Genomic DNA, 17,666 nt, shown 5'->3' with positions numbered 1-17,666 from the left:
AGTATGTGCAGAATTCATCATTAATTCCTTAGATCTCATACTCTTGTTGCAACCTACTATACGATTAGCCTGATTAATATAAGTATGAATTGCTTTTCAATTGCTGTAATAATATGCTATGACCAAGGCAATGTATAAAAGAAAATATTCAATTGAGTTTATAGTTTCAGAGGATTCGATTCCAGGCTGGTAGAGGGGTAGCTGAAAGCTCTCACATCTTGACCCACAACCACGAGGCAGAGAGCGAGGGCTGGAAATCACATGAGTCTTTTGAAACTTCAAAGCCCTCCCCCAGGGACGCACCTCTTCCAATGAGGTCACACCTCTTCATCTTTCCAAACAGGTCTTCCAGCCTGGGCTCCAAATATTCAAATACATGAGCCTACAGAGGGTGGCCGTTCTCTCAAGCCGTCATGAGAACCCAGATTTTGCCTCTTTTTATTCAAAAGAGATATATCAAGCCCTCGTGTATGTCGGGTACTGTGTGGGGGTCTCAGTATGCGGTGGTGAGGTATAGTATATATTATATGCCAAGCAGTATTCAAATTAAACCATGCGCACATATGGAAATTGAGGCACAGAAAAGTGATGCCCAATAGTGTACTATGAGTAAAGGAAGAACTGGTCCAGTGCACACGTATGTTACAGTACATCTCTAAAGGAGTAAACAGTATAAGAGTTTTGATGGCTAACATTGTTAACTTGATGGAACTTAAAATCACACAGGAGATAGACCTCTGAGCATGTGTGGGAGTTTCCACAGAGGATTAACTGAAATGGAAAGACTCACCCTTTGTATGGGTGACACTACCCCTGGGATAGGAGCCCAGATTAATTTTTTTTTTTAAAAAAAGAAATTCGGTGATGTATGAGTATTCATCTCTCCCCTCTTCCCGCCTGCAAGTACAATGTGATCAGTTCCTTCATACTTCTTTTATGGTGACATCCCCATAATGAAGGTCTCTCAAGCCATGAGCCAAAATAAACTCTGGCTTCCTTAAGTTGCTTTCGATAGGCATTTTGTCCCAGCAACAAGACCAGTAACTAATGTAAGATGAATTGCTAAACAGTCTTATTAATAATAATATAAAACCTGGAGCCAGATATTGGGGTGAAAGCTAGAAGATCAGAGAAACAGAACAAGCCACAGCCAACCTCACCTTACCAACTCCTCAGCCTCCAGAGACTTCCTGTTTACTCACGCCTTATATACCTTTCTGTGCCCTGCCATCTTCCTTCCTTCCTAGTGCTGGGATTAAAGGCGTGTGTGCTTCCCAAATACTTGGTAGCAAAGGCATGAGATCTCAAGTGCTGGGATTAAAGGCGTGTGCCACCACACTTGCTCTGTTTCCAGTGTGGCCTTGAATTCACAGAGATCCAGACAGATCTCTGCCTCCCAGAGTGATAGGATTAAAGGTGTGTGCCACCACGCCTGAACTCTATGTCTAATTTGGTGGCTGGCCCTGTTCTCTGATCCCCAGCTAAGTTTTATTGTGGTTCACAAATAAAATATCGCCACAGACTAACCTAAGAATTAACCAAACGCCAACAGCCACAGTTGAACAAAGGGAAAAAGCTAGGCAACGACTACAAAGGGCAGGTAGAGGAGAAGAGAGACTCAGATAGAGACCAGGAAAGGCAGCAATTAAAAGAGCGGTGAGCACACAGGATGGAAGCTGAGGAAGAGCAACCCAGGCCCAAAGCCCCATGGTACTCAGGGACCAAGTGACAGGAAGCCAGAGAACAGGAATAGTGGTGTATGGGGGCTGTGGATAGAGGCAGTGTCAAGTCAGGCTCTGTACATGAAATAAGGGGTGTAGGGAGGGCTGGACCAAGATGAGCGACTCATCAGCTATCAGGGGAGATGTGTGAAGACCTCATAACAAGGACACCTGCAAACAAGGTTAAGGTGTGAGCACTGGGAAGGGAAGAAGCGCTCGTGCTGAGGACGGGCAGCCTGGGTCCAGACGCTTGTTTCCCTCCACTGCACAAATTACTTGCCTTTTCCAGTGTCAGCATCCTTCTTATATGAGGAATGGGTAATAACGTCTCCCTATAAGATTGAATTGAATATATAAAGAAAAATCTACTGCAAAGTGCTTAAAACAGCGCCAAGCTCATCATCGTCAGCAGTCTGCAAATATTAGCCATCACATCCCTATCGCTACCCTCACTTGCTGCTCATGGTAAGAGCATTTTGGCAGCCTCTGTAATTAAAAGTAATAAATGCTCGGCTCAGGAAACTTGGAAAGCCGAGAAAAGCACGGAGAAAAGGCAATTATGCATACTCACACGACCAAACGAAAACCACAATCAATATTTTATAGTTTGTCATTTCTCTTTGGTGTATCCCTGTAAAGTTCAGTGATTTTGTTATGTTTATGTATAGTTCTATAGATTGCTTTTAAAAAAAAACTCGGCAGCCATCACAGGGTAGGCTTTCCAGAGGCAAACAGTGGCATGGTTTTGGAGAAGTGTATTATAGAACAACACCCGCCACAAAAAAAAGAGGGGGAAAGAAGGAGGAGTGGGTGGGGGAAGAAGTCAGACTAATGCAGATACTGTTTATATATATATGATACACAGACACACATGTCTACATACATCTGTCCACCACATAGACAATGGAGCAGGGAAGAGGACCAAAAAGAAGGAGGTTCACATTAATAGGAATTGTGAAAGCCCTGATTCAGAGGACAGACCACTTTTATTTCTTTTTTTTTTAATTATTTTTTATTGAAAATAGATTCTTCTCTCATACAATACATCCTGACTGCAGTTTCCCCTCCCTCCACTCTTCCCAGCTTCCCTGCCCCCCACCTCCCCTCTCCCCCAGGCTCACTCCCCCTCCATTTCCTCTCAGAACAGAGCAGGTCTCCAAGAGATGACAGCCAACAGGATAAAACAAGATACAATAGGACAAGGTGAAAGCCCTCACATCAAGGCTGGATAAGGCAACCCAACAGGAGGGAAAGAGTCCCAAGAGCAGGCAAAAGAGTCAGAGATATGCCCACTCCCACTGTTAGGAGTCCCACAAAAAAAAATTCCAAGCTGACAACCATAACATATATGCAGAGGACCTGGTGCAGACCCATGCAGGCCCTGTGCTTGCTGCTCCAATCTCTGTGAGCCTATGTGAGCCCTGCTTAGTTGATTTGATGGGCCATATTCTCCGGGTGTCCTCCATGCCCTGTGACTCCTACAATCAATCACAGATCACATTAGCATTGGTTGCCGACACCAGACACCTTCAATAAAGCCAGAAGATACCCTATGCATTCAGCAAGGCTGCGTTATGAGTTACAACCCCAAACTCATCAAACTGAGCACATACAGTGACTGCCACATCGGTTCATCTGCTCCTCTGAAGAGAGATCTTCAGTCTGGGATGCAAATGTGTGTTTCTGCAGGACAGAGGAAGGGAGCTCCAGATTTATTACCCTAGAATGCAAGTGTCGTAAACTCATCTCCAGCGAGATGCATCTCTAAATCTCTTTGACACAATACACTCTGTCTCACTTGCCAGTCATGTTAATAATTCATCGTTTTAATCAACTGTACCAGTGTTTTCCACTCAGAATTCTTGGATTCTTCACTATACATAAAAAACATTCATAGAGAACCATCCTCAGCAGAGGACTTGTCACAACCCAGGCCATCTTCATGACAAGCTTTAATCTGGGGCATACAGGGTGTTCCAGGATGCTTTGCACTTGGCAGAAATGACAGAGTTTATAAGCCCACACCTTTCAGAATCATTCACTAGAGCAAGTCAGAAAGCAGCGCTTGCACACAAGGCTGTTCAGTCTTTTCATATCGGATTCAGGATTGCCATTATATTTGCAAAACCTGACTCATTCTATAATCTCAAGACGGGGCCTTGATTTGTCCATAATTGTGAGCCCTAAAGGATACAACACACACAGTATCAAGTCCTGCTTTGAAGAGTGACCTGTGAAGCACACCTCCATGTCTGCCCAGAAACCACAGGAACATTCATCACACCAGAACTTTTAATGTTTGCATAGTGTGCCATCGTTTTTGATAATCCTAAATAATAAATCCCGTTACTGAGGACTAGTTTATTACCAGATTTCACTGTTTATAAGCAATGTTGCCATGAATCCCCTAGTATATTATATTTCTGCATCCCTCCATGGCTTTTTAGGGTAAATTCCTAAAAGTAGGAACCATCCACCATTAAGGTGGGGATGGTGTATATACTGCCGTGGAGGCTGAGCCTGCCTGTCTCTCTTAGGTACACCAACGTGGATTGTTATGATTCTTTTATCTCATTGTTACTCTGATGGGAAAATAAAAGCATTTCATTTGTTTTTAGATACTGTGAATGAACATTTTGTGCATGTTGCTTGGGAATTTTTATTCCTTTTCTCCTGACCCTGATTACAAACACTCTTCATTTTCTAATGGAGCATGTTTCTCTTCCTTATTGATTAGAAAGAATTCTTAAATATATCGGCCCACTCTTGCTGTCATATACTGCCATTATTCTAACCAGTTTTCAGCTTTTCTCTCCATCTGGTTTATCAGGCATTTGACATGTGTGTTTCATAGTCTGTTAGAGCCAAATTAATCAGTCTTTTCATACTGAACTCGGGCTTTGTCGTTATGTTTACAGAGCTTGATTCATTTTATAATCTTGTGGCAGGACCATGATTTTTCTTCCCAGTAAGTTTAGCCCACTTCCTTTCAACACACAATGACAAGCTTCCTGAACCTTTAGAGGCTTTTACCTCACTCAGAGTTTCAGCAGTTCCTCTGGGCCCTGCGTCAGATGCAAATGTGAACAGCGCTATTCATGCGACTTCATTTAAGTCTTCCATCTCCCCTTTTATACTTCTCTAATGATGTTCATTCAGTTTATCTGAAATGTGGAGCCAAATGGAGCCTTCTCCATCAGCACCGCAGCAGCCAAGAGGCCCAGGGATTGTGGGAGAAGAGGCCCCTGCCAACTGGATGCCGTGCTTGATCTAAAAAGATGGTTTGGACCAGAGTTTTCCCAGAACCATTCACTTTAAGAACCTTCACTTCATGGTTGTAATTATTTGTCAAACAAACTCCTCATGAAATGATAAAGGGCATAAATATGTAGAACATGACCATATGGGTTGACCAGGCAATGCTGTGGACTAGCAATGCCAACTGCCCAGACACCTTAGATGCCCAATTCATTTTCTTGGATTATTGGACGAAACATTAAAAACAATCTGGCCTCTACCTTCCCACTTTCACCCATGCAAACAAAGATCTTTTTTTTTTTTTTTTTTTTTTGCATCCGGTGGGTTAATTGTAATATTACAATAGAGACCGTCCAGAAATCAGTTTATTTATTTAAAAAGATACCTTGCAAACAAATACTGTTATTTCCCTTTACACGCTAGGAAGCAAAACCAGATAACCCAAGCTGTTAGTCCAAGGTGACACCTCTTGAAATTATTTAAAAAATGGATTTGAACTCATACCTGTCTGTGCCCAAATCCCAAGTGGGTTGTCTCCTCCAGCTGGTGGCTGATCACCCTGCATTCTTTGAGAACTCTCAGAAAAAAGAAGTTATTCCTAATGATGACTCCAGGAGCACTCACTGGGGAATTCTGAATGATGGCTTTCATTTCCATTTCTGGATCTTTTCCTCCTGAACATACACACACTACCTTTTCTAGGGATCTGTTTTCTTAGGCTCACACTCCACTGTCCCTTCTCCTTAGGTCCTTAAATAGTTTTTCACATGACCTCACCCTCTGACTCACCTTATCTCGTCTTACTCATCCCCATCTTTTCTCGAGTTTGTGTTTTTTGTTTGATGAACGTAGGTGAATATTGGTGACAAACTCTCCAGGCAGGGAACTAGCCTTTGCCTTTATCTAAGCGTTCCTTCATTCTTTCACCCAGTGACAGCATCACAGTGCTTCCTGTGAGTTGGTACTTAGTCACACATACTATGGTGGCTTGAATGAAAATGATCCCCATAGGTTCATATATTAGAATGCTTGGTCTCCAGCTGATGGAACTATTTGGGAAGGATGAATGGGTGTATACCAGCCTTGTTACAGAAGGTAACTGGCTGGGAGCTTTGAGCTTTCAAAAGTCTATGCCATTCCCAGTTAGCTCTCTCTACCTCTGCTTGTAGATCAAGACATAAACTCTCAACTACTGCCTCAGCACCATGCTAGTCTGTCTGCTCCCATGCTCCCTACTATGATGGTCATGGATTCACCCTCTGAACCAAAATCCCCCAATAAAGTTTTTCTTCTGTAAGTTGCCTTGGTCATTGTCTCTTCATGATAATAGAAAGGTAACAAGACATACTAAACACTGTGAGACAGTCTACACAGCATCATGAGACTGGCTACACTGAGCTGATCTTCCTGGAGTTTCCACTGTTCCCCCAGCATATTGCAAACACTTGGTTTCTTCTAGGAAGTCCATGTCTGGGGATCTATCCTATGAAAAGAATCAGAGCTCCAAGCAAAATGGCTTTTATGAAGATTAACAGCAGCCTCAGGTACCAAGAATAGTGTCATGTTCAGTGTATTTTCCTTAACTGTTTAACTCAGCTCTGAGTGATATAATAATATGAATCCTTAAGTAACCTGAACCAAGGGATGGGAAAAAAAGGCTTAGAAGTTAAAAGCACTTGCTGACATTGCAGAGGACTGAGTTCTGTTCCCAGCATCCACATGGTGGCTCACAACTACCCGCAGTCCCAGCACCAAGGGACCTGACACCCTCTTCTGACCTCTATAGACACCAGGTACAGAAGGTGTACTTGGATGCAGACAAAATGATCAAACACATAAAAGTGAATAAATCATTAAAAATAAATAAATAACCTGAATTTCCAATCCAATAGTAAAGGACTCCTGAAGCAAATTATAAAATGCACTTAAACTATGTCTAATATATAGAAAGTAATGAAAAAACATTTCACTAATTGTAACAATTTAAAGAAACACTGATCCCCTAAAGCTTAATACAATACCTAAGACTATATTAGTAAAATATATGAAGATCTCTACACTGAAACGAAATACTGTGAAAAGAAATTATTGAAATTAAAAAAGGAAAGATACCCCATTAAAACATTGAAATTACTAACACTGCAGATGTAAGGTCTCCCTAAATTGGCTTATAGAATAGGTGAATTTCTAATCAATCTCAAAAAAACTTTTGAAAAGATTAATAAACAGAATCTGAAATGCATACAGAAATAGGAAGAAACAAAATAGCCCAGAGTCTTAAGAACGAAGTTGGAGGACTTGCAGTATTGTAGTTCAAGACTTGCTCTGACTACAATGTAGTGAGAACATAGTTAATCTTATACAGGCAAATAGATGAAAATTGTTTGTCTGGAATAGTCATCATGTAAGTCACTGGTCCCTTGTTTGTGGCAAAGGCATTAAAGAGAACAAAGAAGAAAAGGATAAAATTTTCAATCATTGGTGTGGGAACAACTGAATACATGCATGGAGAAGCTTAACTTTGACATCCGTTTCATGCAAGTGTTAATCAAGATGAGGCAGAAGCCTGTACGTGAAAGCTAAGATAGACAGCCTCTTGAAGGAAATTCAGTAAAAGAGTTTCTTAAACTTTGGGTAGGCAAAGCTGTGCCTGCAGGCAAGGTGACATAACCGTGAGTTAAATTTTGATGGGTGGGATTACCAAAATTAAAACTTGTTCATCCAAAGACATTGTTAAAAAACTAAAAAGGCGCCGGGCGGTGGTGGCGCACGCTTTTAATCCCAGCACTCGGGAGGCAGAGCCAGGCGGATCTCTGTGAGTTCGAGGCCAGTCTGGGCTACCAAGTGAGTTCCAGGAGAGGCGCAAAGCTACACAGAGAAACCCTGTCTCGAAAAACCAAAAAAAAAAAAAAAAAAAAAAAAAAAAAAAACTAAAAAGGCAATCCTTAAATTATTAAAAAAGATCTATCATGCATGTTTCTGGGGGAAAAAAATCACATATCTAGAAAATAAAAATTACTCCAGTTGTGAAAGTAAATGACAAAAGTCACAATTTTATTTAAAAAAGAACAGGTACTTTATGAAGATATTTATATGGCTGGCCAAAGAGCACATGCGCAGACCTCTAACTTGACTGACTGTCAGATGAAAGAGAAAGCCAATGAGTGAACTGGCAGAGACATAAAACTATTTCAGTGAGAGTGTGGCTTGCAACCTATGGGACTATAATTGGGACAAGCACTTGGGGGTAATGTTGGGCAGTACCTAATGAAATTTAACATACACTCACTCAGCAATATCTTTAACTCATAAACTAAAACTTGCCATAGTGCATATAAATTAGTAAGATGTAGCTCAGTTAATAGAGTGTTCTGGGTTCCATCCTCAGCACCAAATAAAGCTTGGTGTGGTGTTGCCCACCTGTGATCCCACAACTTGGGAGGTGAAGTTGGGAGAATCAGAAATTCAAGGTCATCCTCTACTCAGAGAATTAGGGGCCAGCCTGGAATACATCAGATACTGTCTCAAAATTAAATAATTGATTTTTTTTACATATATGGAGATCTTATCACTGTAACTGAACTCTAAGTAAAAAGTGAAGTCTATATAATTCAGTAAGATGAATAACAAAAGCATTGTAATAAGGAAAATAAAAAAAATCACAAAAAAATGTATATTACATGTTCCTATTGAAGTGAAGTGGATAAATAGGTAAGATTCATCTTTAGTGAGAGAAGCCAAAAAAAAGAAAAAAAAGAAAAAATGAAAAAAGAAAAAGGAGCAGGAGACAGCAGGGAGTGGTTTGGACAGAAAAGGACAAGAGATCCACCAGGGTAACAGAATGTTCCATAGGTGATATAGTGTGATCACATGAGACCAAGTGTCATCAGTCATCAACCAAAGACTTGTGCATTCTACTACACAGAAATTGCACTTCAATAAATATAGAAGAAAAATGTAGATAATGGTACAGGGAAATGTCTGTGACATGTAATTGCATATTTTTAAACAAATATCTACCTAATAGTATACAGTATGGTTGCAATTTGGTCAAGCACCCAATGAACAAACATAATCTAAAGCAGGCTGTGTGCTACTTTTCCTTCATCCAAACTTCTTCTTTCTGTTCCTTGTTTCCTGGGAGATCTTGGGTAACTCGGTGGGAAACTGAACATCTTTTCAACATAGTAATATCTCAAGATAACACGGTGAGAGAGAGCTCCTATGAATGTGTGTTTCTCTCTCTCTCTCTCTCTCTCTCTCTCTCTCTCTCTCTCTCTCTCTCTGCCTCTCCTTCCCTCTTCCTCCCCCTTCAAATATAGTTTTGCCTGTCTTCCACCCCCAAAACAGGAAAGGTCAAAACAATTTCCTCAGCAAGAAGAAGAAAATGACAGTGGAGAGGAGAATACAGGAGAGGGAGGTAGTAAGTCAGAAGATGGCGATCACAGCATTGAAACAAACCAGTGATGCCCAGTCCTGAGTGAGACTGTGCAGAAACTGAAAAAAAAAAAAAATTGACTCAAAGAAAATGCAATCAATGCCTCACCATTTGGGGACACTCATTTTTGATCAGTTGCTATTCAATTTTTCTCGCCAGTGTGAGGAGTTGTTCTCAAAGGCCTTCCCTACACATTTAAGTACAACAAAGAGAAACAAAGGCATGGGAAGTGTCGGGAAATCCACCCACGCTACATTCCCACTTTCAGTGCTCCGCTCACCATAAGAGCCTAGGCACCCTCCAGGGAAGCTTCTAGAGTCAGGGTCTGTCACCAGGGACCGTGGGTTGCTCCCTCTCATTTCTCCTTGGCTGCCTTTTCAGAGAAGCTCCCACCACCCATCGTTGAAAGGTACCACTCCACACATCCCAGATGCCTGCCTGACAGGGTTACAGACCGCCCCAAACCAAAGTCAGAAGAAGTTGGGATTCTAGCCTCACTGATCTCGATTAACATTGACAGACCATCCCTTTCTTATTACAAAGTCCAAGAGCAGAGATTTGCTTACAGAGGATTTTGTATCTTCTGCTCTCCCCAGACCTCTAGGTTCAAATTCTTTAATAGTTCCATTTAATTCCAGCTTCAGCTCCCACTGCTGCCAAGAGGTTTCTGTCTAATTCTGGCCATATTGACTTTCCCCCTGCCTGCCTGCCTAAAGCAATTATAAATACATGCGCGAGTCTTTGTATCACATCGGAAAGGGCCATGGTGTTCTCCATCCCAGTCCCTCTCCAACCCCACTGCAGCATCACCAGAAACATGTACACATTCACTTGCTAATCTCCAAACAGGCCTGAATACCAGGCAGTACAATCCCATTTCCAAGTAAGAGAAGAGAGGCTAGGAAATTTCATTGACTTGCCCAAGGCTGCCCGGCTCCAGGGCTGACATTTAAAGCCAGTGTCCCTTCGTGCTACCCATCATTTGTCATGGCACTCGTTACAGTATCCTGACACTGTTGACTTCTATGCCTATGACTGTCTCCCACTAGAACTGTTGACTTCTATGCCTGTCTCGCATTAGAACCCAAAATTCGGGAGGATAAGGACTGAATTATAGTGTGTGTGTGTGTGTGTGTGTGTGTGTGTGTGTGTGTGTGTGTGTGTGTGTTCAACTTCCTGATACAGAACAGGGCTCTTTTCAGCTGTAAATAATCTGACCTGAATTCAGTGATTGTCCACATGCAGCAGCTCCCTATTATCCCTGAGGGATACCATTCCTGAGTAGACAGAGCTGCATGCTGGTAGACAGCTTAACTCCTAGTTTTCAAGCTCATCCTAGTATGCAGAATTTTAACAACCACCCAAAGAGAATGTGAGCAGTAGGGCTTCTCATTCAATGTGAACACCAGTCGCCTTGGGATCTTGATAAAATGTCGATCAGGGTAAGATGGCTGACTTCTAGCTACCTCCATGTGACAAAGGAAAGATTCAGAATGAGGAGAATAGACATCTCCAGAGACAGAAAGAGAAGGCCTTTCCGAAATTCTCGGAGGGAATTCTGGAACAAATGCAATTGCTAGACACAAGACAAACAATACACTTGGCAGGAGGGAAGCCAGGCTGAACTGAAGTCCAGCCACTCAGCTCCCGGCCTCAGGAGGAAAGGCAGAAGCCTCATCCTAAAGGTCAGCCAGGTCCTGATGGAAAAAACAAACAAACAAACAAGCAACTGGCAGTCCAGCCCTTGGGAAAAACCCACAACCCTCACAAGCTTCAAGTTCCTTACAGGTTTCGGTGGAGCAGTGGTTCCTATAACGGACGGGTCACCAGCAATGCGAAGGAATTTCATTTTGTCACTCTGTGTGACTTAGAGGGGTGGTGGCTGTGCACTACCTTGAAAGGAACCCTATTGTGTAAAATGAGTTACCCTAGGGACCCAAGGACAGGAACAACCATAAATTAGGAAGCCTGAGTCTAGCTTGCCATAGCACCAGAATGAGAGACAATCCTGGGAGGCAGCTCGGGACAGGAAGGAACCTCCTGTTCCTCCTCTTCCTTGCCCATCTCTTCCAAGCTGAGGGGATACAGGCAGCAGGAGGTTGGACTCAGTCCATGAGTCCTGCTACAGAGAAAGTTAGCCCCCTCTCATCAACTGAGAATAACAGTGGAATTTGATAGCCCAAAGTCTGAGCTCAATGGGTAAATCAACCTCTCAAGCCTCTCACATTGTAGAGTTGAAAACTCTCAAGTTCTGTGAGATACTTGGCATGGATCCTCCAACAGGCTGATCAATAATACATGACCTCTTATAGTCAATGTATCAAAAACATAAACTGAAAAAAATATTAAAATCTGCAAGAGAAAAAAAGCAACTCACCTACAAAGGCAACACATCATTTATACCAGATCTCTCATCCACAAACCTAAAAACCAAGAAACCATGGAATGATATATTTCAAGCTCTGAAACTAAATAACCACAATTAATATTCCTATGTGTGAAAGTTTATCTTTTAAAATGAATGGAGAAATAGGGTCATTCCATGACACACCTAAACTAACACAGTATGTGAGTCCCACGCCAGCACTGTAAAAGAGACTTAAAATAATACTATGTACAGGGGAGGAAGAAAGACATTCTCAATCATAACAGCACGCAGTGATAAATTTGATGATAACGATAGTTGAACAAAGGGCAGCCTGAAGGAATCAACCATGCCCAATACAGTAAACTAGAAAACCTCTGATACTAACGGGAAGAAGAAAAGAATAAACAATAACCAAATAACTAAAAATATACCTAACCAAATTATAGTAATTAGTAAGTGCCAATCAGTAGTAACCTTGAGTGTAAATGATTTCAACTCTCTAATAAAAAGCAATGATAGCCGGGCGGTGGTGGCCCATGCCTTTAATCCCAGCACTCAGGAGGCAGAGGCAGGTGGATCTCTATGAGTTCGAGGCTAGCCTGGGCTACAGAGCGAGTTCCAGGAAAAGGCGCAAAGCTACACAGAGAAACCCTGTCTCGAAAAACCAAAAATAAATAAAAATAAGAAGCAATGATTAGCTGACTGGATTAAAAGACAAGATCCAACTACCTGCTGTCTCCATGGAACATACCACATGGGCAAAGATACCCACAGACTAAGAATCAAAAGATGGAAGACAGTCTATCAAATAGAAGTAAGAGTTATGTAGAAGCTATAAAAATTCATGAAGATTGAAAAATATACTATTGCAAGATGAGTGTGTCATTAAATAAGTCAAGGGGATTTTTTTTGTAATTCCTACAATCAAATGAAATGAAAACAACTCAACAAAACCTATGACTTACAATGAAAGCCATTCTAAGTCATATATATAGACATTATGTATAGTTATATATATATATATATCATAGTCATATATATATATATATATATATATATATATATATATATGGCTATAAATACTATAAGCTGTCAAATATAAGCCAAACCCAAAATCACTAAATGGAAAGAAATGATAAGGATTAGGGCAGTACTAATGAGGTGGAAATGAAAAGAACAATATATCAAGAATCAATGAAGCAAAGAGGTGTTCTCTTCAAAAAGATAAACAGAATTGACAAGGCCTCAGCTAAACCAAAGAAAGTGAGAGAAGACACAAATTAATAAAATTAGAGTTGAAAGGGAAGACTGTGCAGCTGATACCAATGAAATTCAGAGGATCATTAGGGAATACTTCAGAAACGTATATCCAAAAACTTGCAACATCTAAAAAAAATGGATAAATTTCTAGACATATAGCACCTGACAAAATTAAACCAATTCAGACAGACTTATTATAAGCAGTGATGTTGGAGCAGTTATTTAAAAAAAAATTCCCAATCAAAAAATATCCAGGCCCAAAAGGATTCATTATTGAATTCTACCAGACCTTCAAAGGATTCAAAGACCTTCAAAGAACTAAGTCAGTCTCCTCCAACTGTTCCATAAAAAGGAAAGGAAAGGAATGTTCCCTAACTCATTTTATGAAGCCAGATAAAGACACAACAAAACTACAAGCCAATAACAATGATGAATATGAGCCCAAAAATTCTCTGTAAAATAGGCGAACAATTCAGTGGTACATCAAAAATATCATTCCCCATGCGGTGGTTGACTTCAATCCAAGGTTTTGAGGATGGTTTAGCATATGCAAGTCAATAAATGTGGTACATCAAATAAATAGACTCAAGGGCAGAAATCATACGATCATGTCAACAGATAAAAGGAAGGCCTTTGACAAAGTCCAACATCCCTTCAGTCTAAAAATCCTGTAGAAACTAGGAATATGAGGAACATAACTCACCATCATAAAATCTACTTATGACAAACCTATTGCCCATATTATGAATGGGGGAAACCTGAAAGCATTTCCTTTAAAATCAAAAGAGAGACAGGGTACTCATTCTCACTAGTCTTACTTGATATAGTAATCCAAGGTTTAACTACAGTCATGAGACAAGAGAAAGAAATAAAAGGGGTACTGATAGGAAAGGGAGAAATCAATTATCCCTATTGGTAGACAACATGATTCTATATTTAATAGCACCCATCAAGTCCACCAGAATACTCCTAAAGCCAAGAAACACTTTCTGCAAGGTAGCAGGTAGAAAAATCAACATAAAAATATCAGTAATTTTCTATATAATAATAATGAACAAGATGAGAAAAAAAATCATGAAAATAATCCCACTTACAACAGCTTTCGGAAATAAATAGCTTGTAGCACACATGACGGAGGAAGTGACAGGTATTTCAAGGCTACCATTCAGTTGCTATCTAAATCATGGAGAGGTTCCTTAGAATTAAAAATACGCAAAGTTACAGACCCTTCGGAAAATCTGTGCACTTAGGATGAGTGTAAACTCCAGTCTACAGGTTGGAAGAGTCATTCCTATGGAATTTAGAGGTGACTCTAGGACTACAGTGGTTTGTTCCAATACTTCTGGAAGCGAGAGATAAAAACCTGCTTCTAATGCAAATCTCTTCCCTGTTGCCTACAGTGCATACCCCATAATACAGTCTCTATGGTGTATTTAAGTAAGGTGCTGGCTTCCATGCCACATAAAATGAGTTCAGAGTGGGCCAGCTAAGAGTCCTGGCTATTGGATGAACATTGATAGATGCTCTCAAATGAATTCTGATTCACTAAATCCATTCGATTCAGGAGATTGTGGGTATCATTAAGTTTTTCAACCTACATACATTTTTGTGACTGACATTTACTGAGCTTAAAATCTGCTCAGTAAATGTCAGTATGTACTTAGAATTGAGCACCATTTCTGTCCTGGTCACTGTGGCCCCATATTTGTGTGCCTCTTTTATTCATGGACAGAGGAAAAGCCCACGTGTTTCTAGAGTAGTGGCTTCCAAAGTGTGACCCAGTGATGCCAGAGGTTCCCCCAAGACCTTCAGGGTGCCTACAGTGATATTCCCATCACTGTACTACATTCATGTTTACACTGGAGGTATGAAATCAGCAATAGGTCAAGCTGATGAAACCTTGGTAGGAATTTAACAGGAATGCCAAGCTCTTTAGTGATCATTGTACTCATCACTGGAAAATAATGATAAATAAAACTTTTTGAACATTTAAAAGCTACTTGTGTGGCTGGCAAGATAGCTCAGTAGTTAAAGAATATCAGTTGCTCTTCCAGAGGACCCAGGTTCAATTCCTAGCACTCACTTGGCAGCTCACAACCGTCTATAACTCCAGTTTCAGGAGATCTATCATCCCCTTAAGGCCTCCGTGAGCATAGGCACTCAAGTATTTCACAGACATACATATAGGCAAAACACCTGCATGCATTTAAAAATACTGTTGAAAGCTACTTGACTTTTAGAACATAATTTTTATTATGTATGTTTTAGTGTCTGTGTGCTGGTGTGTGTAGAGGCCAAAGAACTACCTTGGTTGTCGTATTCAGAAAGCAGTCCACCTTCTTTGAGAAAATGGTCTCTCATTGGTCTGGAGCTCAATAATTAGGCTAGACTGAGCCTCAGACATTCTCCCAGCTTAGCCTCCTCAGCACTGGGATTATAAGCATGTGCCACCACACTAAGCATCTTTTAAATAGGTTCTGAAGATCAAACTCAGATCTTCCATGCCTGTCAGGAAAGCACTTCATGTCTGATGGAGTTATGAAAATGGTTCATTTTATTTTGTCATTGAATATATGCTTTTTATATTTTATGAAACAAGATGGCAAGTTTAGGTAAAGCATTCTGCTCCCTAGCACTGTCCCGTGCTGTCTCAGGGAAAGTGTTTGTGAAATCATTTGAGTTGCCAGCTGAAATAGCTGTATTTTTCATGGGACACCAGTTTTAGTTGAATGAACACCAACAGATTATGATTATTCCTAGCTGGGTATTTGGCAGACATTTTACTGAAGATGAATGAAGTAAGCCAGTCATTTCCAGAAGAGCAGCTGTCAGTATTTGCTGCCAACAGTGAAATTCAATTTTCTGGGTGGAGATTAAAGTTTCAGACAGTCTCCTTGTGTAGAGTGACTCATGAGCAGATCAGTGCTGATTGTGGTAATGAATGCAATTTTTTGAAATGTTCAATGAAAAACATCAACAATTAGGAGAGCTGAATAAACTTGGTAAACTAATGTTTTCCAAATGACCAATGCATGTTGTTCAAAACCATCCATGGGTTTATATATATATATTCTATTTATGCCTTCCAAGGAGAGCCATGTGTCCCCCCCCAGTCCCTTCCCCTGTACCTAACCTCTCTGAGTCTATGCTTCATGTTGTCATGTTTGGTTGTTATCTCTTAGAATCCTGTTCTTTTCCAAGAGACAGAAGGGAGTGGATCTGGATAGAAGAGGTGGGGAGAAACTGGGAGGAGTGGAGAGAGGGAAACCTATAATCAGAATATATTGTATGAGAAAAGAATCTACTTTCAATAAAAGGGAAAACTATTCAAATTGTGAGGTGAAAAAAATTAATAGAACCAAATACAAAATGTTTCTTTTGCTGCAAAGTAGCTGAGTTTTCTCTGTGCTGTTCGGCACAGTGGGGTGTGGTTTTAAGCTGTTAGCTCTAGGTAATGCTAAAGTGATTGTCTCAATTTTACCCTGAGTTTGGGGCCAAGATGGCAATTATAGAGGAGCTAAATTTGGATCTACATGGCATGTTCACAAATCCAAAAGTCACGCTCCATCATGTGGTCCCAAATTGGATTCAGACAATTTAATTATATATGAAGGATAAATCATCCCTACGAGGTAGATTCTTTAGACAAAGTCACTCTGAGATCTCACTGGAATGATGACTGACAAAGGTCACCCGATACCGACCTGGCAGGACTTTCCCAACCATTTATGCCTAGCATCTGTCCTAAATGGTAAGGATCTGGGGCTTATTTCAATTATACATTTTTTATTGAAAATAGATTCTTTTCTCATACAATATATCCTGATTATAGTTTCCCCTTCCTCTACTCCTCCTAGTTCCTCCACACCTCCTCTTCCCTCTGGATCCATTCCCTTTCTGTCTCTCATTAGGAAAGAGCAGGCTCATAGTTGGGAGGCCCATAAAAATACTAAGCTAATAGCTGTAACATAAGGACATGGTGTGGACCCCTGCAAGCCCTGTACTTGCTACTTCAGTCTCTGTGAGTTCATATGTACCTTGCTTAGTTGATTCAGAGGGCCATGATCCCTTGATGTCCTCCATCCCCTCTGACTCTTACAATCTGTCCACCCCCTCTTTCACAGAATCCCCTGAGCCTGAGGGAAGGGATATGATGGAGACCTCCAGCTTAGATTCTCTCTCTCTCTCTCTCTCTCTCTCTCTCTCTCTCTCTCTCTCTCTCTCTCTCTCTCTCTCTCTCTCTCTCTCTCCTGCATAATGTTTGACTGAGGGTCCCTGCATCTGTTCCCATCTTCTGCCAGAAGAAGCCCCTCTGATAATGATGGTTTGAAGTATCTATGAGTATAGCAGAAAATCATTAGGAATCATTTTATTGATTTTTTTTTTTTAGACAAGTCATGTTTGGTTTTATCATAGGTCTCTGGGTTACCTAGTCTCTGGTTCTTGGTTACCCAAGAAGTGTTGAATATGGGTTCCTTCTCATGGAGTGGGCCTTAAGTAAAATCAAATAATAGTTGGCTACTCCCACAAATTCTGGGCCGCCATTGCCCTAGCATATTTTGTCCACAGGACAGACGGTAGGCCAAAGTTTTTGTGGCTAAACTGATGTTCATGTTTCTCT

This window comes from Peromyscus californicus, unplaced genomic scaffold (genome assembly GCF_007827085.1).
Source record: "Peromyscus californicus insignis strain IS unplaced genomic scaffold, ASM782708v3 Scaffold_20__1_contigs__length_68692818, whole genome shotgun sequence".
Lineage (NCBI taxonomy): Eukaryota > Metazoa > Chordata > Mammalia > Rodentia > Cricetidae > Peromyscus > Peromyscus californicus.
Note: the sequence above shows the minus strand (reverse complement) of the source record.